The sequence below is a fragment of the Colletes latitarsis genome, chromosome 7 (genome assembly GCF_051014445.1).
Source record: "Colletes latitarsis isolate SP2378_abdomen chromosome 7, iyColLati1, whole genome shotgun sequence".
NCBI classification, from domain to species: Eukaryota; Metazoa; Arthropoda; class Insecta; order Hymenoptera; family Colletidae; genus Colletes; species Colletes latitarsis.
In genome coordinates, this window is record NC_135140.1 from 3,353,410 (window position 1) to 3,377,813 (window position 24,404).

At 33.5% G+C, this 24,404-nt stretch overlaps 1 protein-coding gene across 8 annotated transcripts in view; it reads left to right on the forward strand.

Moving 5' to 3' along the window:
* Wake (ankyrin repeat and fibronectin type III domain containing protein wide awake) overlaps window positions 1-24,404 on the forward strand; it is a 225,862-nt gene that overhangs the window by 169,317 nt on the left and 32,141 nt on the right. For 2 of the 8 annotated variants that reach the window (XR_013080029.1, XM_076769201.1), the window contains exon 1: window positions 17,602-18,444. The exons of 5 other annotated variants lie outside the window; for them this stretch is intronic. The gene's annotated coding sequence lies outside the window, so the exon portion shown is untranslated. Of the gene's footprint in view, window positions 1-4,775; window positions 4,895-17,601; window positions 18,445-24,404 lie in introns of those variants that run through there. One more of the 8 variants, XM_076769207.1, reaches the window with a different exon arrangement.

Genomic DNA, 24,404 nt, shown 5'->3' on the forward strand with positions numbered 1-24,404 from the left:
GACTTTTCTATGGATTTTCTATTTTAACGTTTAATTTGCACTTTATCTTCAAACGAATTTTTCGATTCGTTTACCATTTATGTTTCCACTTTAACGTCACAGTTTCCATTTTAATGTCTAATTTGTATAGCACATTCTTCGATAGATTTGCCATTGTTGTTTTCATTCTATTCCCATTTGAGGATTTAATTTTTACAGAATTACGCGTTCGTTGTACGGTTGTCCTTAGTCGCCCTTTGTCCTTCGAAGGCATCGTACGGCCCTGAGCTTAGCGAAATTCGAACTCACCTGCCCCGATGTCATGGCCCGATGCCCAACAGTACTATGCATCTGTTGCAAGCCTTCCTTTCAGTCGGTGTCCTTCCTCGCTGTCGTAAGGACCCATTCGAAGCTCTCGCGTTGCTCTCTTCGCGATCAAGTGAATATGTCGAACTGTCACCGGTGATCTTCGACCCCGTATACAAGAGGAATTAATTTTAAAGCTACGCGACAAACGCAAAACGAAACAAAAAATATAACGATGACACGTATATGGAAAAATATCAAAAGATACAAAGGATCAAGCAATAAATAAAAAAGTTGATATTCCAACTAACGTTTTAATAACAATCCAAAGTTGAGAGTTCATGTTCGAAATCGAATAAGGTTGAATCGAGGAGAGACGAAAAATTTTAGAAAAAAAAAACGTTAAACAAGATAATTGGGATTAACCGTCAACGAGAGGCGAAAATTTTAATGAAATCGAACGATATCGGTGCCAATTAAAAATCGAACACGAATTACGACGGCTGAATTTCGTTGATAGGATTGATCCTTGGTACACGGCAGATTGATCTTTCGATGGATTTCCCGCGATAATATTGGTCGTCGTCGCTCCATCGGCCAGAGTTTGTTGAATTTTCATTCGCGGAAGTAATCCCACGCGCAGTGACTTTCATCGATCGATCGGTTCGTTTTCGTGGGAACGCGCGATTGTTCGAAATAACATCGCTAATAAATGCTGCGCCCGGAATTGACGTTGATAGATCGGCCAAATAATAGAAGCTGTGTCCGAAAATTTCGCGGCGCGCCAAAACCTCGCGGCCCAAACACGTGCGAACGTCGAAGGATACGTTCTGGGAACTGTTTTTCAATAACAGCCTACAGAAATGTATTTTAAGGTTGGGAAAATGATAATCGTTACGTCAACCATTTAAAACTGTTTGGTCGAACGTGGTAATTTTTTCATCGACCAGGCGAAACCGTTAAAATGTAATTAAGATAATTTCAAACCGTAAGCACTGCGCGTTCAAACATGTCGATGTTAGGGAAAATTGTCAAATTTTCAGAATTTTAATCTATACAGGGTGTTCGGCCACCCCTGGGAAAAATTTTAATGGAGGATTCTAGAGGCCAACATAAGACGAAAATCAAGAATATAAATTTTTCGTTTGAGGTTTCCTTAAAAAGTTATTAACAATTAAAGTTTCGACCGTACTGAATTTTTTTCTCGAAAATGCGCAGAATTTCGGGGGTATGTCTTTTGACCAAAAATGCTTGTAATTCACCTCTGCAATTGAAAATATTTTTTTCAGAACGATTAAAAATTTTTTTTTGTTCGTCGAAAAATTTCAGTTCTTACACGAATTTTTTTCTCGAAACTGCGTAGGATTTCGAGGGTATGTCTTTTGACCAAAACTGCTTGTAATTGATCCCTGCAACTAAAAATAATTTTTCCAAGACGATTCGAAATTCTTTTTTTCCAACCAAAACTTTCAGCAGCCACTCCCCGTCGATTTATCTTGAAAATTCGTTTTTAATTTTTAGTAAGTTTGTTTGACGCCATACAGAAAAGTTGTCTAATACTTTTTTGTAGGTACCCATGAGCTCTACTTCAGAAAAAAGTTTCATTTAAATATATTCACTATTGTTGGAGTTATGGCTGTTTGAAAATTGGACCATTTTTATGGGGCTTTTCTCATTTTGCAGGGTTAAGGAACATCTTTTTCAATATTGTTAGAATTTCTACATATTCTTCACCAAAATACGCGTTGTTTGCTTTTTTAAACATTAAAATCGATCGATCCGTTCAGAAGTTATGGCATTTTAAAGATACGCATGAAATTTTTGGGAGACATTTCTGGCTCGTAATTATTTTTTCGTTAAGGAATTTTTTTCTCGAGAATGGTTAGGATTTCGACGGTATGTCTTTTCACCAAAAATGATTGCAATTGGCCCCTGCAATTAAAAATAATTTTTTCAGAACGATCTGAAATTTTTTTTTGTTCGTCGAAAAATATCAGCTCTTACACGAATTTTTTTCTCAAAACTGCGTAGGATTTCGGGGTTATGTCTTTTGACCAAAAATGCTTGTAATTGATCCCTGCAACTAAAAATAATTTTTCCAAAAAGATTTGAAATTTTTTAATTTCACCGAAAAATTTCAGCAGCCACCACTCCCCGTCGATTTTTCTTAAAAATTCGTTTTTCACTTTTAGTAATTTTGTTTGACATTGTACAGAAAAGTTGTGTAATACTTTTTTGTAGGTACACATGAGCTCTACTTCAGAAAAAAGTTTCATTGAAATATATTCACAATTGTAGGAGTTATGGCTGTTTGAAAATTGGACCATTTTTATGTGGTTTTTCTCATTTTGCGGGGTCAGGGATCAACTTTTCAAATATTTTTGCAATTTTTACATTTTCTCCATCAAAATACATGTTGTTTGCTTTTTGAAACATTAAAATCGATCGATCTGTTCAGAAGTTATGGCATTTTAAAGATACACATGAAATTTTTGGGAGATATTTCTGGCTCGTAATTATTTTTTCGTTAAGAAATTTCTGTCTCGAGAATAGTTAGGATTTCGAGGGTATGTCCTTTCACCAAAAATGATTGCAATTGGCCCCTGCAACTAAAAATAATTTTTTCAGAATGATTTGAAAGTTTTTCATTTCGTCGAAAAATTGCTCCAATTACTGAATTTTTTTCTCGAAAGTAGTTAGGATTTCGAATATATGTGTAATGACCAAAAATGATTGCAATTGAACCCTGCAACTAAAAATAATTTTTCCAAGATGATTCGAAATTCTTTTTTTCCAACCAAAAATTTCAGCTCTTACACGAATTTTTTTCTCAAAACTGCATAGGATTTCGGGGGTATGTCTTTTGACCAAAACTGCTTGTAATTGATCCCTACAACTAAAAATAATTTTTTCAAGACGATCCGAAATTATTTAATTTCACCGAAAAATTTCAGCAGCCACTCCCCGTCGATTTTTCTTAAAAATTCGTTTTTCATTTTTAGTAATTTTGTTTGACACGCTACAGAAAAGTTGTGTAATACTTTTTTGTAGGTACCCATGGGCTCTACTTCAGAAAAAAGTTTCATTTAAATATATTCACTATTGTTGGAGTTATGGCTGTTTGAAAATTGGACCATTTTTATGTGGTTTTTCTTATTTTTTGGGGTCAGGGATCAACTTTTTCAATAATGTTAGAATTTCTACATATTCTCCATCAAAATACGCGTTGTCTGCTTTTTGAAACATTAAAATCGATCGATCCGTTCAGAAGTTATGGCATTTTAAAGATACGCATGAAATTTTTGGGAGACATTTCTAGCTCGTAATTATTTTTTCGTTAAGGAATTTCTTTCTAGAGAATGGTTAGGATTTCGAGGGTATGTCCTTTCACCAAAAATGATTGCAATTGACCCCTGCAACTAAAAATAATTTTTTCAGAATGATTTGAAAGTTTTTCATTTCGTCGAAAAATTGCTCCACTTACTGAATTTTTTTCTCGAAAATAGTTAGGATTTCGGGGGTATGTCTTTTGACCAAAAATGCTTGTAATTCACCTCTGCAATTGAAAATATTTTTTTCAGAACGATTTGAAGTTCTTTTTTGGTCGCCGAAAAATGTTCCAGTTAGTATGGAACTTTAAAGGTTAATAACTTTTTAACGAAGCCTCAATCAAGAAATTGGTATTCTTGATTTTTGTCTTATTTTGGCCTCTAAAATCACCTATTAAAATTTTTCCCAGGGGTGGCCGAACACCCTGTATAGCATACTCTTTGCATCATTTTTGTCACGGTATAATATTTAAATCTCTTAAATTACCGATTCTGAGCTTAGTAACTGTCGCCATTTTTGTTTAACGTATAAATAAAAGTGCCATGAAAGAATAAATATTTATCTTAAGTAGGTATGAAAGTACTATAAAAATAGTAATAAGTGAATCGTAATTTAGCTGCGAAAATAGAAGGAAAGAAACAATTACATAAACGTATATTCATATAAGATATATTTCGTTTAACAATTTTATTAAATACATATTTGAAATAAAACATACATAAATGTAATAATTAAAATATAAAAAGAAACTTATTCGTGTATAAGCTATACTTATAAATTGTATAAGCAGGAATATAATTGATACAAACTTTTGAGATTATCTTAACAATATTTAGCGCCTTTTCAGTTGATTAAGGAACATCAACGATCGGCTAAACGATAAAGAAACTCCATTTTGTTCACGCAGAAGACAATTGTGATTGGCATAGCAGAGGCATGATAATTACTGCATAACGAGAGTGAATCAAGACAGCAGTCGCATAAAAAATGCATTATGTACGTGGCTGTTCGCTGCGTCATCACGAGCGTGATACCTTCGTGGAACTGATGAACCGGTGATTAGTATTCCAGCAGAGTTTAGACTTGAAGATTAATATTTATTTTAAAGACTATTAGTCGTTGTTCGCGATACGGTTTCAAATCGGTTGATTCCACGAACAAGTGAATGCATCAGCGATTATGTTGGACTATGTGAGAAGCATTGTGACGTTATAGTTCGTAATATCGAGGATTCGAAACGTCGACGCGGCGAGGGGAAGCCTTCGATTGCAATTAAAAGGTAAATATTAGCTTGATTAACTAACGAGAATAAACAGTTATTATCCACGTATTTGCGTAGAAATTGTATAATATCGATGGACTCGTTGTCACGGAATATCGTAATAGATCGCGGTAGCTTTTAACAGAAAATATCGCGTAACAATTGCGCCTACAAGTTCGCATGCGCTAAATTCGTCTGATGTACAGTGCATTTTATAATCGACAACGCGGAAACGAATAGCCGCGTGGAAGCTTTATCGACCAGGCCGTATGTCGTGGACACACCTACGTTTAATGACGAGTACACATCAGTGTAAAAGCTGGAAAAACCATTACCGTCGAAAGATCGACATCGTAAAAAAAATTGACGATATCACGCGAAACGGACAAATTACAAAGCATAACACTGGTAACGGAATCACGTCGTTTTGAAACGTAACAAAAGTCTCTCTATAAATGCTAGATTGGCCAAAAAGTTACCTGCGGCTCTTAACGTTCAAATGGAAAATAATTTTTTATTGTGGAAAGTATCTATACAGGGTGTTCGGCCACCCCTGGGAAAAATTTTAATGGGGGATTCTAGAGGCCAAAATAAGACTAAAATCAAGGATACCAATTTGTTGATGGAGGCTCCGTTAAAAAGTTATTACCAATTAAATTCAAAAATTTCAAATCGTTCTGGAAAAATTATTTTTGGTTGCAGGGGTCAATTATAAGCATTTTTGGTGAATAGACATATCCTTGAAATCCTACCCATTTTCGAGAAAAAAATTCGAGAAGGTGCGAAATTTTACGATAAAATTAAAAAATTTCAAATCCTTGTTCTTCAAGTTCAAAAATTGTTCTTTGACCCAGCAAAATGAGAAAAACCCTATAAAAATGGTCCAATTTTCAAACGATCATAACTCCTACAATAGAGAATATATTTCAATGAAACTTTTTTCTAAAGTAGAGCTCATGGGTACATACAAAAAAGTATTAGACAACTTTTCTATAGGGCGTCAAACAAAATTGCTAAAAATTAAAAACTAATTTTTAAGAAAAATCGACAGGGGCAGGTAAAAGTTTTGGGTGAAAAAAAGACTTTCGAATCGTCTTGGAAAAATTATTTTTAGTTGCAGGGGTCAATTGCAAGCATTTTTGGTCAACAGACATAACACCGAAATCCTACTCAGTTTCGAGAAAAAAATTCCTTACCGAAAATGTAATTTCTGGCCAGAAATGTCAGCCCGAATTTTCATGCGAATCTTTAAAACGTCATAACTTCTGAACAGATTGGACGATTTTAATGTTTAAAAAAGCAAACTACGCGTATTTTGGTGGAGAATATGTGCAAATCGTAAAAATATTCGAAAAGTTGATCCTTGACCCCGAAAAATGAGAAAAACCCAATAAAAATGGTCCAATTTTCAAACGATCATAACTCCTACAATAGAGAATATATTTCAATGAAACTTTTTTCTAAAGTAGAGCTCATGGGTACATACGAAAAAGTATTAGACAACTTTTCTATAGGGCGTCAAACAAAATTGCTAAAAATTAAAAACTAATTTTTAAGAAAAATCGACAGAGGCAGGTAAAAGTTTTGGGTGAAAAAAAGACTTTCGAATCGTCTTGAAAAAATTATTTTTAGTTGCAGGGGTCAATTGCAAGCATTTATGGTCAACAGACATAACACCGAAATCCTACTCACTTTCGAGAAAAAAATTCCTTACCGAAAATATAATTTCTAGCCAGAAATGTCTGCTCGAATTTTCATGCGAATCTTTAAAACGTCATAACTTGTGAACAAATTGGACGATTTTAATGTTTAAAAAAGCAAACTACGCGTATTTTGGTGGAGAATATGTGCAAATCATAAAAATATTCGAAAAGTTGATCCTTGACTCCGAAATATGAGAAAAACCCAATAAAAATGGTCCAATTTTCAAACGATCATAACTCCTACAATAGAGAATATATTTCAATGAAACTTTTTTCTACAGTAGAGCTCATGGGTACATACACAAAAGTATTAGACAACTTTTCTATAGGGCGTCAAACAAAATTGCTAAAAATGAAAAAGGAATTTTAAAAAAAAATCGACAGGGGATAGCTGCCTAAATTATTCGGCGAAAAAAAAAATTTCAAATTGATCTAGAAAAATTATTTTTGTTCGCAGAGGTCGATTACAATCATTTTTAGTCAACAGACATACCCCTAAAATCTGACCCACTTTTTAGAAAAAAATTCGAGAAGGTGTGAAATTTTTCAACGGAAAAAAAAATTTCAAATCGTTTTGGAAAAATTATTTTCGGTTGCGGGGGTCAATTACAATAATTTTCGGTGAATAAACGTAACCCTGAAATCTTGCGCATTTTCGAGAAAAAAATTCAGTACAATCGGAACTTTAAACGTTAGTAACTGTTTAACGAAGCCTTCATCAACCAATTGGTATTCATAATTTTCGTCTTATTTTGTCCTCTAAAATCTCCTATTAAAAATTTCCCCAGTGGTGGCCGAACACCCGGTATAATAATGAGTTTTCCATTCCAACTTATAATCTATTTCTCTCTTTTGGACAGCTCTTTTCCTGTAAAAAAGTAATTTGTTGGCACGTACGTTGGTTACATAAATATTTATATTCGTAGAATTTTGTACACGTCGAAAGTTTTTTTTTTATTATTCGGTTACCGGGTGAGCGCGAATGGCGCCAAATTTGAAAGATTTCAGTGGCAGCTTCAGGGTTAACGTTCTCTGGAAATATGAAAGATTCTACGAAATGATTGTTGAATCGTGCATTAGGTTTCTAAGAAATGCGCGTTTGACGAGCCTTTGCAGCTTGATTTCGGTCCAATCGATTTCGTACGTCATCGCAACGTTCGTTTATCGAAACATCGTCCATTAGATTCCACGTACGAATTGACGTCGGTTCAACTGTCAGGAGCAACGAACGACTCGACGCGAGATCGCGAAAATATACGTGCCACGCGTATTTTAAGATCAAGCTTGTCATGCGGACGATCCGGACAGCCTCGAGTTTAGGATCACCTAGGAGCGTGGAAATTATCCTGCCAGTCGATTTCATCTAACACAGGACGAAAAAAGCACGATTTAAAACGACCAGTGGTGAACATTCCGATTCTAGTAAAGAAACTGTCGCCATTTTGTTTTCTTTGATTTTTATTAAGTATCCTCCCAATGGTATTCGTGCTTTATAACGATAATTTACTAGAAATGAAAGAAAGCTTGTTTCTTATGAATTGAGCTTCCGAAACTGGTATAAATTTTCATACATTGAGATATTTAAGGGTTAATATTAACAACAATACTTGTCAACGATGGTAACATGTTGAAAATACCAACTCTCGTCCGATCATCGAAGTGCAGCATCATTGGGCTGCGTGCAGTACAGGATGGGGGTTACCGTTTGCGGAAAAAAAAACACGTATTATTGATCTCTATACTGTGTTTATATTATTTAAAATAATAATAAATTTCATACTGTTAATATCATTAAAAATAATAATAAATTGTACACTGGTTAATGTTTAAAAAAAACTATTCCGTAAGTAGAAATAACACAGTGCTAATAAACAACATTCGGTAAACATAAATTCGAAGAATTCATAAGAAAAAACACACACACAAGTTTCTTTCAATCTATAGTGGATCACCATTATAGTGTACGAATACGAGTAACTGTAATATAAATCACTTTACCAAATATAATCTAGTAGATATATAATATAATATGGTTCAACAAATTTATTGTATTAGAACAAGTCATGTTCGCTCCATTCTTAAGGATCTTTAGTTCCGTTCTCGTTGGTATTGATGTGATGGTCCATTATAATTAATTAGTATTATAATTAGTGCACATCTTCTATCTTGAGCAAGTTTGAAATAAGCATGTAGTCGATTCCCTTCAGTCTTGTGAGGATTACTTTTGACTTTGCATATTAATTTCTTATATTCTGAATATTTCTAGATAACTTTCAGTTGTTTTAATTTTCTTTAAACAAAAAACTGGTTAATAAATTTATTAAAGAACGTCTACATAATATAAGAGTCTTGACATTTGTATCATTCTGAACTACAAGTTTCCTATGAAACACGTATTCGATCATTCGAAATGGCACAGAGGTATTACTATAATTTGTTTGTAACAGAACAACTTTAACAATGCCAAAAGTTTTCGTCGTACGAATCCCCATAGTTTCTCATTGTTTCGAAAGCAATTACAAACACGTATAAACCCTGTAAATTGCAAACCGTAATAATATTATTACGGACAAGTTGCGTCCCAATTTCATTCGACGGGAAATTATTCGAGCTGCGGTACTTTTTGTTTTCGCGACAATCCACGAAACGAATGGAAATATGTTTACCAACTAATGCAAATTCCATGTCTGAAGTTTTTTTTTTTAGTACCGTTGCTCCTTGAAAGTTTGCCTCGTCGAGCGTGTTCTCGACTCGCTATAATCGAACCTTCGTTACCATTTTTGTTACAAAAATCGTGAAATACGTCCGAGAGGCGATTATTCGCGATATTTTGCCACTCGAAACGGTAGGCAAAAATATTGGCCAACGTTCCGCGGACAAAGGGAATTATATTTTACAACGTATGGAGACCAAATTATTCCCGTTCCACGAACGGATCCATCTGTCCACTCGCGTGATTTGAAAAGTAGACAGTTTTGCAATATCGTTCAATTTCGCCCATATATAATTTAGGCAATTTTGCAGAATGAAAGCACAGTCATTATTGTACTTCGAAAATATGCCTGAGTGCCCTTTAAAAGACTGATTTAATTTTAATAGAAGGTTTTGAATTAATATAAAATTAGTCATTTATTAAATGTCACGCGTTGGGAGAAACGTTATTAGTTTTTTTATCGTGTAATATTTCAATGAAGCCTACTTTATTAAAGAATCTGGGGAAATAAAATTTACAAATTATTCCGTGTTATAGCTATTGATCTAAGTCAGTGGTCGTCACATTTTTAACACTTTTTAATATATTTTATATATTCGAGCATATCAGAAGCTACTATTTGATTAATTATACATTATATTTTGTTCGTACTTGAACAATGTCTATGCATATTTCACGCTGGAAGTATTAACGCTTCCAAGAAGTGTTGAATGGAAGCGCATAATGCAGACACGAGCTACTCGCGCATAAGTTACCTTTCTAGTTGAGGAAAACGCATTATCCTCCCTTGCACTCTCCATCCCTCTCTCTTTCCCTTTCATCGACCACCTTCCACTTATTTCTACGCCTTGATTTTTCCAGAATCGTCCGCGATTCCATATTTATCCGGTGACTGCATAATGTCCGACGGAATTCCTCGCGGATACGAAATGGCGGACGAGACGAGTCGGAGACCAGGAAACTTTTCGTCCGTTTAACATTTTTTTCATCACTTTCGCGAATTAAATAAAATTTTGCTCGAACAACTGGCTCGATGTAATATTAAGCTCACGGCAGCTAGTAGGTTTACTTAGGAGATAATATATTTTGTTATCTTATAGATTCAACGTAAACTTCCCCGCTTGGAAAGTTTACTTTCTATCGGGAAATTAATTACTGTCCGTAAAGAGGCGGAAAAAAAATTCTCGTTGAAGTTAAAATTTTCACGCTTAAATCTCTCGTTTAATGAACAATACTTAACATAATTAGATCTCACGGCAATTAATATGCCGAGGCGCGCGGGTTACGTCTTCTTCCGCGATAACGCGATCAGGTTGCTCGGCGAACTGCAGAAAACATCACGAACGCGGAATAAGAAATTTTAATTAAATTTGCCGATGAGAAACAACCGACGTGAATTATTTCGAATTTACCGTGTACCGTTTTCAATTATCGTAGTCTTTGTAATATCAAATATTACGTTTCGGCCCTTCGCTACAACGGACCTCGAATTGTTAAACGAGCTTTTTAAATATTAAAACCGGATTTCAAACGAAAATTCGTAGTTCGTCAAATATCTGGAAAATGCTTGATAAATCGTGTCCATTTGAAAACTTTAAACCCAAGTATCTCGAGGACAACACATCAAATATAAAAGATTCTTAGTTTCGTATTTATTTTTTATTTGTTGAACGCTTTTAAAGTTACTCGAAGGGTAACCTTATTTTTTTAAAATTAAATTATAATATTATTCGTGTCGAAAATAGTTTCAAAAGTATCTAGGTCTCAGGTTCGCAGAGAAACGAAAAATTTCTAAAGATTTTCGATAAAATCACGTGTGTGGCTGGTTATTGGTCGCATGGACGGTTACGTAACGCGAGTTTTTTTTTTTTTTATTGTGAAGATTTAGATCCACGGGCGTGGCCGCCTTTATCGCGTAAATACGTTACAGGATGTCCACGTCGACGAACTTGCAATTTCCTGGCAGCGGTGTGCATTTTCCAGCGCACCACTGGGAAATATATTTCGTAAATCGCGCCTGTGTGCTCCCATATTGTCTCGCGTTCCGCCATACTTTTGGAATCTTTCGTTCGAAGGACCGTAATTGCAGCATTTTCTCACAATTAACCAACAGAGACGAGGAACGCGACATCCAATACACGATATCGATTTTTACACAACCATGCAGAAGTTATATAAGTAAAATGAAAAGTTTAATTAAAAACTCGTTGGTGATCGATCGACACCAATATTATTTATAAATTTTAATTTTTATTCAACGTTTAACGAATAGATGACAAGTTCTGCCGAGGGTTTTGCATTTTTTCAAAATTCTGTTATTCAAACGCGAGTAAAGGTTTGCAACGAGTGGAAGTTTACTTTTCGATTAGAATCATCGTGGAAATTGATTCACAGGGACGCATTCTCTCACACGAGAACAGAACCGTGCATTGTTCTTTATGCATCCAAAAGAGTGGAAATGAAATCCTCATCGAACAATGAACAGCTTTTCTCGCGAAGTTTCACCTAACGAGGCGAGCAACTTTCCCTGATTCTGGTCTCCTCGTTTATCGCGTCGGAATATTTACAGAAACTCAACTTTTTACAAATCATATTCATTCCTTCGTAAATCGAGATTTTCGAAAAGCAAAATTTTACATACAGATATACACAATAAAATATTAGTTTTCTTAGAATTGTTTCTAATTGAAAATAAAAATTCGGATGAAAATTCAGGCAGATACTTCTGGCCAGAAATTATATTTTCGGTGAGGAATTTTTTTCTCGAAACTGCGTAGGATTTCAGGGGTATGTCTTTTGACCAAAAATGATTAAAATTGACCCCTGCAAACAAAAATAATTTTTTTAGAACGATTTGATATGTTTCAATTTTGTCGAAAAGTTTCACATCTACTCGAATTTTTTTCTCGAAAGTGCGCAGGATTTTGAGGGTATGTCTTTTGACCAAAAATGATTAAAATTGACCCCTGCAAAAAAAATTATTTTTTTAAAACGATTTGATATGTTTCAATTTTGTCGAAAAACTTCACATCTACTCGAATTTTTTTCTCGAAAGTGGGTAGGATTTCGGGGGTATGTCTTTTGACCAAAATTGCTTGTAATTGACCACTGCAACTGAAAATATTTTTTTCAGAATGATTTTAAATTTTTTAATTTCACCGAAAAATTTCACCAGCCAGCCCCTGTCGATTTTTCTTAAAAATTAGTTTTTAATTTTTAGTAGTTATGTTTGACGCTCTATAGAAAAGTTGTCTAATACTTTTTTGTATGTACCCATGAGCTCTACTTTAGAAAAAAGTTTCATTGGAATATGTTCACTATGGGAGGAGTTATGGCTGTTTGAAAATTGGACCATTTTTATGGGGTTTTTCTCATTTTTCAGGGTCAAGGACCAACTTTTCGAATATTTTTACGATTTATACATATTCTCCACCAAAATACGCGTAGTTTGCTGTTTTAAACATTAAAATCGACCAATCCGTTCAGAAGTTATGGTATTTTAAAGATACGCATGAAAATTTCTGGCCAGAAATTATATTTTCGGTAAAGAATTTTTTTCTCGAAACTGAGTAGGATTTCGGTGTTATGTCTGTTGACCAAAAATGCTTGCAATTGACTCCTGCAACTAAAAATAATTTTTCCAAGACGATTCGAAATTCTTTTTTTTCACCCAAAACTTTCAGCACTTACTCGAATTTTTTTCTCGAAAGTGGGTAAGATTTCGAGGGTATATCTTTTGACCAAAAATGCTTGTAATTGACCCCTGCAACTTAAAGTATTTTTTTCAGAATGATTTGAAACTTTTTAATTTCACCGAAAAATTTCACCAGCCCAGCCCCTGTCGATTTTTCTTAAAAATTAGTTTTTAATTTTTAGTAATTATGTTTGACGCTCTACAGAAAAGTTGTCTAATACTTTTTTGTATGTACCCGTGAGCTCTACTTTAGAAAAAAGTTTCATTGGAATATGTTCACTATGGGAGGAGTTATGATCGTGGAAATTGGACCATTTTTATAGGGTTTTTCTCATTTTGCGGGGCAAGGAACAACTTTTCGAATCTTTTTGGAATTTCCACATATTCTCCATCAAAATACGCGTTGTTTGCTTTTTTAAACATTAAAATCGACCAATCCGTTCAGAAGTTATGACGTTTTAAAGATTCGCATGAAATTTCAAGGAAGCTTTTCTGACCTCACATTAGATTTTCGGTTAGGAATTTTTTCCCCGAAAATGCGTAGGATTTCAGGGGTATTTATAATGACCAAAAATTACTGTAATTGACCTCCGTAACCAAAAGTAATTTTTTCAGAATGATTGAAATTTTTTAATAACTTTCTGACAAAGCCTCAATCAACAAATTAGTATCCTTGATTTTTGTCTTATTTTGACCTTTAAATTTTTCCCAGGGTCGGTCGAACACCCTGTATAACAAATCTACTAACAAAAATATACGTTACCATTTTAGGGAAACAAAGTTGACCTTCAAATAACCTTAAAAACATTTAACGAATAAAAAATAAATCGAATAATTGTATTTCTCCCTTAAAACTCGGAATGTTTTAAACTCCATTTATTCGAGGGAATTCGTATTACATTTTTGTCACAAAATAAAAATAAAAATACCATTCCGTGTCGTTGTTTCGTGTTTGGTCGACCGGAATGTTCAGACAACGGTGTAACACGATCGTATTTACGACGTAATTCGTTCAGGTGGACTTTTCAGAGTTCGCGCTTTCTTTGAAAACCGGTGTCAACATTCCGCGCGAGGTTGCTTGGATACAATGGACAACTATTGACATGTGGAGTGGCTTCTTTAAAAAGTCTGCGAACGGTCGCGCCACATGTTCCTCGAGTCACCGGAAACGTGCCTCTCGAGGCTCAGCTTTGTGCATCGGAGGATACCTGCCCACGATCAGGTATACTTCGCGAGGCGTGCAGAAATCATGGTTGCTGGCCTTTCGAACCCTCATTTTCCGTCCGTAGGAAAAGTTACCTTCTTGGCGTGACTCGTAGGACGTTAATGGATGCACTCGTGAAAACTGCTGGGTGTCGTTATTGCGCAAGCAAAAGTAACAGTACTTGTCGTAGGCAGAATCTTGCTGGAAAGATGATTGCACCGAGCGAGTATTGCCGAGTGAAAAATGTTTTAACGGCAATCGAGTCTATTAAAAGTATTGGAAAAACGTAAAGAAAACATCGACGGAAACAACGCGTGCAAAACAGGTTTTATTTGCATGGAAATACGAAACGTTTAATTTCTATGCATAAAATTAATTTTCATAGATGTCGATCTTTCAAAATAACTCGCCAATAAGTAGTTGGCGCATGTTAAACAGTATTATGTAGATGATTGTTTACGTTCGGTGATATCGAAAATACTGAAATGTTAGAAATATATTCACGCTTTGAAAATATCGATACCTGGCCATTTATGTAAATATTAATTATGATTGAGCATACGAGGTGGGAGAAATGTTTTCATATCGTAGTTAGTAGTTTAAAGTAAAAGAAATAATATTTAATGTAACGATAGGAAATACTAAACTCTAGCAAATAATCGAACATTGAAATCTTTGATTATTTAATACGATGGAAATAGCAACAAGACCTTTCGCTCGCGTTATATATATGAAAACACGAGTAAAAGAAAATCGTATGATGTAATAGTTTAGTTTCCGCGACTCGCCATTTGGATTTCCAATTTTCTAGCGGTAAACAAATCTGTAGATAACAATGCAAATACAGTAATCACGATTTGATAAAGTGCCACTTCGAAAGCTCTATTTATAACTTTCATGAATACAAATCGAACGATGTGGTCTTACGAAAATTTTAACATTTTCGTGCTCGTTGTAAAATTTCAAAATTTACATTTCGCCGAGTAAAAATCGTTCGATTATCAATCGGAACTCCATTCATTGATAAAAAGTAGTCCTGGAGAAGGTTAGCTACCTTCAAACCGCGAATACCGGAACTAGTGATGGCGTCGAGCCGAATACAAGCTCAGAAATATCGACCAATTAAAAAATTTGAAATTATCGTAAACGTTTACAAAATTTTGTATAAATTATTTTTTCCCTCGTCGTTTGAAATCAATTATTCATTTAGTAACTTTCGATTTTACATTCGACGTTATCTTCGGAACAAGGGGGTTAGATTTAATTCTAGATCATTGATAATATTTAATTAGAGTGATAACAGTCGATATCTCTTTATGTTATCTGGGTTAGAAAAACGTCCTATCGATTAGGGTACAATTACCTGTTAACCAGTTCAAATATTATAATTTTCAGTAAAATAAAATATAATCATTGAACGATTATAAATTATAATTGCCATGATCACTTTTATTAAACAATTATAAAAACAGATTAAATTAAATAATTCCTCAAATTGTGGTTTACAAAAATTAACATTGTATAATATAAACGTCCTATCGATTACAATTAGCTGTTAACCAGTTCAAATATTATAATTTTCAGTAAAATAAAATATAATCTATCAATGAACGATTATAAATTATAATTGTCATGATTACTTTTGTTAACAATTATAAAAAATAGATCAAACTAAATAATTTCTCAAATTGTGGTTTACAAAAATTAACATTGGATAATATAAACGTCCTATCGATTACAATTAGCTATTAGCCAGTTCAAATATTATAAATTTCAGTAAAATAAAATATAATCTATCAATGAACGATTATAAATTATAATTCCCATGATCACTTTTATTAAACAATTATAAAAACAGATTAAATTAAATAATTCCTCAAATTGTGGTTTACAAAAATTAACATTGTATAATATAAACGTCCTATCGATTACAATTAGCTGTTAACCAGTTCAAATATTATAATTTTCAGTAAAATAAAATATAATCTATCAATGAACGATTATAAATTATAATTCCCATGATCACTTTTATTAAACAATTATAAAAACAGATCAAATTAAATAATTCATCAAATTGTGGTTTACAAAAATTAACATTGTATAATATAAACGTCCTATCGATTACAATTAGCTGTTAACCAGTTCAAATATTATAATTTTCAGTAAAATAAAACATAATATATCAATGAACCATTATAAATTATAATTGACATGATTACTTTTGTTAAAGAATTATAAAAACAGATCAAACTAAATAATTCCTAAAATTGTAGTTTACAAAAATTAACATTATACAGGGGGTTCGAACACCCTTGGGAAAAATTTTAATGGGGGATTCTAGTGGCCAAAATAAGACGAAAATCAAGAACACCAATTTGTTGATGGAGGCTTCGTTAAAAAGTTACTAAAAATTAAATTTTAAAATTTTAAATCGTTCTGGAAATATTATTTTTGGTTATGGGGCTCAATTACAATCATTTTTGGTGAATAGACATACCCCCAAAATCCTATCCACTTTCGAGAAAAAAATTTGAGAAAGTACTGAAACTTTTAGACGAAATTAAGAAATTTCAAATCATACTAACAAAATTATTTTCGATTGCAGGGGTCAATTACTATCATTTTTGGTCATTATACATACCCTTGAAATCCTACGCACTTTCGAGAAAAAAATTCCTTACCGAAAATCTAATTAGGTACCTTTTTCGGCGAAAAAAAAGGAATTTGAAATCGTTTTGGAAAAATTATTTTCGGATGTGGGGGTCAATTACAATCATATTTGGTCAATAGACATATTCCCGAAATCTTGCGCATTTTCCAGAAAAAAATTCAGTACGGATGAAACTTTAAACGTTAATAACTTTTCAATGAAGCCTCAATCAACAAATTGATATTCTTGATTTGCGGTTTATTTTGGCCTCCAGAATCACCCATTAAAATTTTCCCTCGTGGTGGCCGAACTCCCTGTATAATATAAACGTCCTATCGTTTACAATTACCTGTTAACCAATTCAAATATTATAATTTTCAGTAAAATAAAATATAATCTATCATTGAACGATAATAAATTATAATTGTCATGGTCAGTCTTATTAAACAATTATAAAACAGATCAAACTAAATAATTCCTGCAATTGTGGTTTACAAAAATTAACATTGTACAATTGTAAAATAAGAGACAGCAATTACATTAATTTATATAAGGGGTGTTCCAAAGATTGTTATTTACTCAGAATACGTGAGAAAACGAAATTTGTGAAACCCTGTGGCAAACAATGAGTTTCTCGTTTGTTTACTCGCAACGCGATCGAACCTATCGCTAGCTGGAACGATGGGGGCGTCCAGATGGAGGGGATAGACGGCAGCTGTTTGTTCGGACGCACCGCCGAGGGTCGCGTTCCATGTGTATCCGCCAGCAATGCCACATCGCTGTTGTCGCTCTCCGCACGAAATCGCGTTTCCACCGACAAATCTTCGTCGCTGACGCCTGTGAAAAATTACGTGACGTTCGTGTGTCATGAGAGTACGTTGTTCCGTGACCGGACACTGTGAGAAACGGCGCGGAGGAGAAACGTGGCGGTGGAAAGAACGAAAATCGGTCGACGCAAACTGCAAGGAAACAGAGAGGCATGGAGAGGTTCGAGCAAAAGAGTGTCGACTCGCGTTGCGAGAATCGATCGTGTGTACAAGACACGCTCGTCGACAGGTCGTAAAAAGGATCTCGTTGAACGGCGAGGGATCGTAAAGTCGCGAGTGCGAGAAATGTGCGACGAAAGTGACAGGTTAAGTTTCGAACAGGGGACGCTTGCCTCCAAACAACACTCCTCGGTCGATAACGCGCGGGAAATCGATCGTTTGCAAAGGGCGCGAGTTTCGCGGGTTTTTTTTCGACTCGTCGACCGTGTGATTTAAAAGAATCTTTTTAACTAATGAGAACAACAAGAAACGGTGAACTGTTTCCCACCGAGCAAACTGTGATCATACGTTCGTCGAAATGTATTTGACCAAGTTCAACGAATGATACGCTTTTTAATATTCGTTGGGAAAAGTTCGAACTCCGAAGGTAATTCAAGAATCATCGATACAATATAAATATCACGAACTGATATCGGTTAAAGATTATGAGGGAGTTGAAATGCATTAACGAAGCCAAGGAAATGAATAACGTCGATGTAAATATAGATGGGGGGAATCGTCGTTTTGTCAGAAAGTCGATAAACGTCGAGAGTCGTAAATGGAACATTCGACATACAGGTAATCTTCGATCCTAGGTATTTCTCACCCTGGAACAGCCATTTCTGCCATTATACTTATTTTTATTTCAAAATTTGCAACAACGATCGACTTCAATTCCATTTCGTCCGTAACGCTTTTAGTCTAGTCAGAAATATTTCAACTGTATACATCTGTATATTCTTAATTTCTAGAATGCTCGGTATATTTCAAACAGGCAAGGACAACTGTTAAAAACTTAAAAATTGGATAACAACGTGGATTCTAAAAGGAAGCAAATTTTAAGTTATTCGAATTTTTGGATATTGGAAATTTTATATTTATCACATTTTTGCCAATTTTCAAACAATCAAAGACAACTGTTAAAAACTTAAAAATTGGATAACAACGTGGATTCTAAAAGGAAGCAAATTTTAAGTTATTCGAATTTTTGGATATTGGAAATTTTATATTTATCACATTTTTGCCAATTTTCAAACAGTCAAAAACAACTGTTAAAAACTTAAAAATTGGATACCAACGTGAATTTTAAAAGGAAGTAAATTTAAAGTTATTTAAATTCGACTCGAGTATTTTGATATTTGAAATTTGATATTTATTAGAATATTAATCACATTTACCAATTTTCAAACAGTCACAGTCAACTGTTAAAAACTTAAAAATTGGATAACAACGTGGATTCTAAAAGGAAGTAAATTTAAAATTATTCAAATTAAACTCGAGTTTTTGGATATTGGAAATTTGATACTTATCACAATATTAATCATATTTTTGCCAATTTTCAAACAGTCAAAGACAACTGTTAAAAACTTAAAAATTGGATAACAACGTGGATTCTAAAAGGAAGTAAATTTAAAATTATTCAAATTAAACTCGAGTTTTTGGATATTGGAAATTTGATACTTATCACAATATTAATCATATTTTTGCCAATTTTCAAACAGTCAAAGACAACTGTTAAAAACTTAAAAATTGGATAACAACGTGGATTCTAAAAGGAAGTAAATTTAAAATTATTCAAATTAAACTCGAGTTTTTGGATATTGGAAATTTGATACTTATCACAATATTAATCATATTTTTGCCAATTTTCAAACAGTCAAAGACAACTGTTAAAAACTTAAAAATTGGATAACAACGTGGATTCTAAAAGGAAGTAAATTTAAAATTATTCAAATTAAACTCGAGTTTTTGGATATTGGAAATTTGATACTTATCACAATATTAATCACATTTATCAATTTTCAGTCAAAGACAACTGTTAAAAGCTTAAAAATTGAATAACAACGTAGGTTCTAAAATTAAACAAATTTAAAGTTATTCGAATTTGATTCGAATTTTTGTATATTGAAAATGTGATACTTATCACAACATTAATCACATTTACCAATTTTCAGTCAAAGACAACTGTTAAAAACTTAAAAATTGAATAACAACGTAGGTTCTAAAATTAAACAAATTTAAAGTTATTCGAATTTGATTCGAATTTTTGTATATTGAAAATGTGATACTTATCACAACATTAATCACATTTACCAATTTTCAGTCAAAGACAACTGTTAAAAACTTAAAAATTGAATAACAACGTAGGTTCTAAAATTAAACAAATTTAAAGTTATTCGAATTTGATTCGAATTTTTGTATATTGAAAATGTGATACTTATCACAACATTAATCACATTTACCAATTTTCAGTCAAAGACAACTGTTAAAAGCTTAAAAATTGAATAACAACGTAGGTTCTAACATTAAACAAATTTAAAGTTATTCGAATTTGATTCGAATTTTTGTATATTGAAAATTGGATACTTATCACAACATCAATCACATTTTTGCCAATTGTCAAACAGTCAAAGACAACTATTAAAAACTTAAAAATTGGATACCAACGTGGGTTCTAAAAGGAAGCAAACGTAAAGTTATTCCAATTCGACTCGAGTATTTTGATATTGGAAATTTCATATTTATCACAATATTAATCACATTTACCAATTTTCAATCAAAGACAACTGTTAAAAACTTAAAAATTGAATAACAACGTAGGTTCTAACATTAAACAAATTTAAAGTTATTCGAATTTGATTCGAATTTTTGTATATTGAAAATGTGATACTTATCACAACATTAATCACATTTACCAATTTTCAGTCAAAGACAACTGTTAAAAACTTAAAAATTGAATAACAACGTAGGTTCTAAAATTAAACAAATTTAAAGTTATTCGAATTTGATTCGAATTTTTGTATATTGAAAATTGGATACTTATCACAACATTAATCACATTTTTGCCAATTGTCAAACAGTCAAAGACAACTATTAAAAACTTAAAAATTGGATATCAACGTGGATTCTAAAAGGAAGCAAACGTAAAGTTATTCAAATTCGACTCGAGTATTTTGATATTGGAAATTTCATATTTATCACAATATTCATCACATTTACCAATTTTCAGTCAAAGACAACTGTTAAAAACTTAAAAATTGAATAACAACGTAGGTTCTAAAATTAAACAAATTTAAAGTTATTCGAATTCGACTCGAATTTTTGTATATTGTAAATTTTATATTTATAGCGATATTAATTTAATTGAAATTCAACTGGAATTTTAAACATTGGAAAAGTTAGATTCGACGTAATACCATTTTGTCGTGTTCTTCATGCTAATAGCGTCTCAGGCAATTTCTCTTGGAACTCAATTGTTGCAAAGCTAGTTTTGCAAGCTTGTTCAGACTTCGCAATCGCGTTATGGCAGATATGGCTGTTTCCAGACATGAACAGCTCCTTCTCCTTCTAGGAAAACACGATGAGCACTATCTCGACTTCCAACGGTCGACTTGCTCTCGATGGTATTCGAACGGTAGTGAACGGACGCACGTGCGTCCTTGCGAGGTAAACCTCCATGCATGGAAGGTTGCATAACCATAAGTAGATCGTTCATGGACGCTTTCCTTGCGAGTTGCAGTCATTTTCTTTCGCCAAGAATATCGGCATTTCGTTCTATCGAGAACAACGCTTCTTCCTCCTTTGCACCTCCCTTGTACGGTGCTGTCTCGTTTCTTTTTTCTTTGTCTCGAAGGAACAAAATGCAACAAATACAACCGTACGATAATGTACTGGTTCGTAAATAAAAATAGTTAAATGTTTCAAGAGTAAATTAGTATGATATATTTTCATTTCTCTGAAACAAATAATAGTCTTTTGGTACTTCCCCCTTCATTCCAGGTCTTTAGTCTGATTTCACAAAGTCTTCGCTCGGAATCGTTGACTGGAAGTAATTTTCCTTGCAAACGATCTTCGTTTAGTATGGTTTTTGAGCAGGTTCGAAGCACTTCGCAGCGGAAGAAGGCGTTAGGCAGTGTCAGAGACCCGGGATGGAAGTAGATTGTAGTTTATCGTTGACAGAGCGCTGATAAGGACAATACCTCAAAGGCGTACATTATAGTCGGCTCCAGGCTCCCTCAGACCCTAATTACCCCATTATAGTCTCTGGTAATGAAGCTATCCCAGTGAGCATTTTAAGGTAATTACGAAAATAGTCGATGGAGATACTGCAAAATACAATTGCAGAATCCCACGTCTATCAAAAAGAACGTGCAGGACGTTTTCATAGTAATAGGCCACATGATTGTTTAAAGATACGTGCTTGTAAGCCACTAGTCATTTATTATTTATTATAACGTCTTTTAGTGCGAATTATTCTCGGTAAAAGAATGTGGGGCTCAATTACAATCATTTTTGGTGAATAGACATACCCCCAAAATCCTATCCACTTTCGAGAAAAAAATTTGAGAAAGTACTGTAACTTTTAGACGAAATTAAGAAATTTCAAATCATACTAACAAAATTATTTTCGATTGCAGGGGTCAATTACTATCATTTTTGGTCATTATACATACCCTTGAAATCCTACGCACTTTCGAGAAAAAAATTCCTTACCGAAAATCTAATTAGGTACCTTTTTTCGGCGAAAAAAAAGGAATTTGAAATCGTTTTGGTAAAATTATTTTCGGTTTCGGGGGTCAATTACAATCATTTTTGGTCGTTAGACGTATCCCCGAAATCCTGCGCAGTTTCGAGAAAAAAATTCGAGTAAGTGCTGAAAGTTTTGGTTGAAACAAAAAAATTTCAAATCATTCCGAAAAAATTATTTTTAGTTGCAGGGATCAATTACAAGCATTTTTGGTCAAAAGACATACCTCCGAAATCCTACGTAGTTTCGAGAAAAAAATTCGAGTAAGTGCTGAAAAATTTGGTTGAAAAAAAAAAATTTCAAATCATTCTGGAAAAATTATTTTCGGTTGCGGGGGTCAATTACAATCATTTTTGGTCGTTAGACATACTCTCGAAGTCGTACCCACTTTCGAGAAAAAAATTCGAATAGGTGTGAAATTTTTCGACATAATTAAAAAACTTCAAGTCATTTTGGAAAAATTATTTTCGGTTGCGGGGGTCATTTATAATCATTTTTGGTCGTTAGACATACCCCCGAAATCCTACCCACTTTCGAGAAAAAAAATTCCTTACCCAAAATATAATCTGAGACTTGAAATGGTTCCCCGAAATTTCATGCAAATCTTTGAAACGTCATAACTCCTGAACGGATTGGCCGATTTTAATGTTTCAAGATGCAAACAACGCATATTCCAGCGAAGAATATGTGGAAATTCCAAAAGTATTCAAAAAGTTATTCCTTTACTCCGCAAAATGAGAAAACTCCAATAAAAATGGTTCAATTTTCAAAGAGCCATAACTCCTACAATAGTGAATGGATTTAATTGAAATTTATTCCTGGTGTAGAGCTCATGAGTACCTACAAAATAGTATTAGACAACATTTCCGTACAGTGTAAAACAAATTTATTAAAAGTAAAAAACGAATTTTTAAGTACTTGAAAAATCGTGAAAAGTATTACGTGGAGCACCCTGTATAATCGATACCTAATATAAACATATGTACGTTTAATTTGAGAGTACCATTTGAGCATCCATGTAATTAATGCGTAATTAATTAATTGAAAAGAAACAGTTGTTTGTATCGTCGTAACTAAAACAGACAATTAAGTGAACTCTTTCGTTTGGAGCACTCGTTTTAAATTATACATATAATTGAATTCTATGAATAAATATAAGATTTTTGTCGCTCCGTGGTTTTAAATTTAGTTAGATAATTACTTCCTTCAGGTGTGCCGAAACATTTATTCGATTTATCAAAAATGGAGGAGATAACTGGGTGATTTATTTCGAACAGGTCGCCCTGCGTAAAGTGTATACCATAAGCTTCGAACTATTGGTTATATCACTTTAACAGATCGTGTAATTGCATTAGCCAGTAGTTGAGGAAGTTCTTCGTCGTCTTAACTTATCGTCTCCATCGCGAGTTACCAATTTCTTTCGTCGATTCAAAACTCGATGAAAAACGAATACGCGATTTTGCAATTAAATTAATATTTAGTATTCAGAGTTGTGTAACAATCTTCTGTGTTAAATAATGCCTCCATTGGTCGAGGAAGTTCTCCACCATCCTAATTTATTGCCTCTATTACGTGTTAACATTTATGTACAATTTTAAAATCTAATGAAAATCTAAAGTACCATTCTCAGTTGGATTAATATTAAGTATTCGTCGTCGTGTATTTTCTGTATTAAATAACGCTTCTGTTAATTGGGGTACTCTTCATCGTCCTTATTTATTGCCTCTGTTACGCGTTACATTTATTTACCATATTTTTATCCAACGTACATCTAATATGCCATTTTTATTTAGCGTTCAGTATTTACAGTCGCGGAATAATTCTCTGTGCCGTAATAATGCCTCCGCCGGTCAAGGAAGTTGTGCATCATATTTACTTATTACTTTTAAATCTAACGTGCCATTTTTATGTGGAGTAATATCCAGTGTTTATATTCATGGAATAATTGTCTGTGCTGTAATAATACCTCTTCGAGGAAGTTCTGTATCATCCTTGTTTATATATTGTTTTT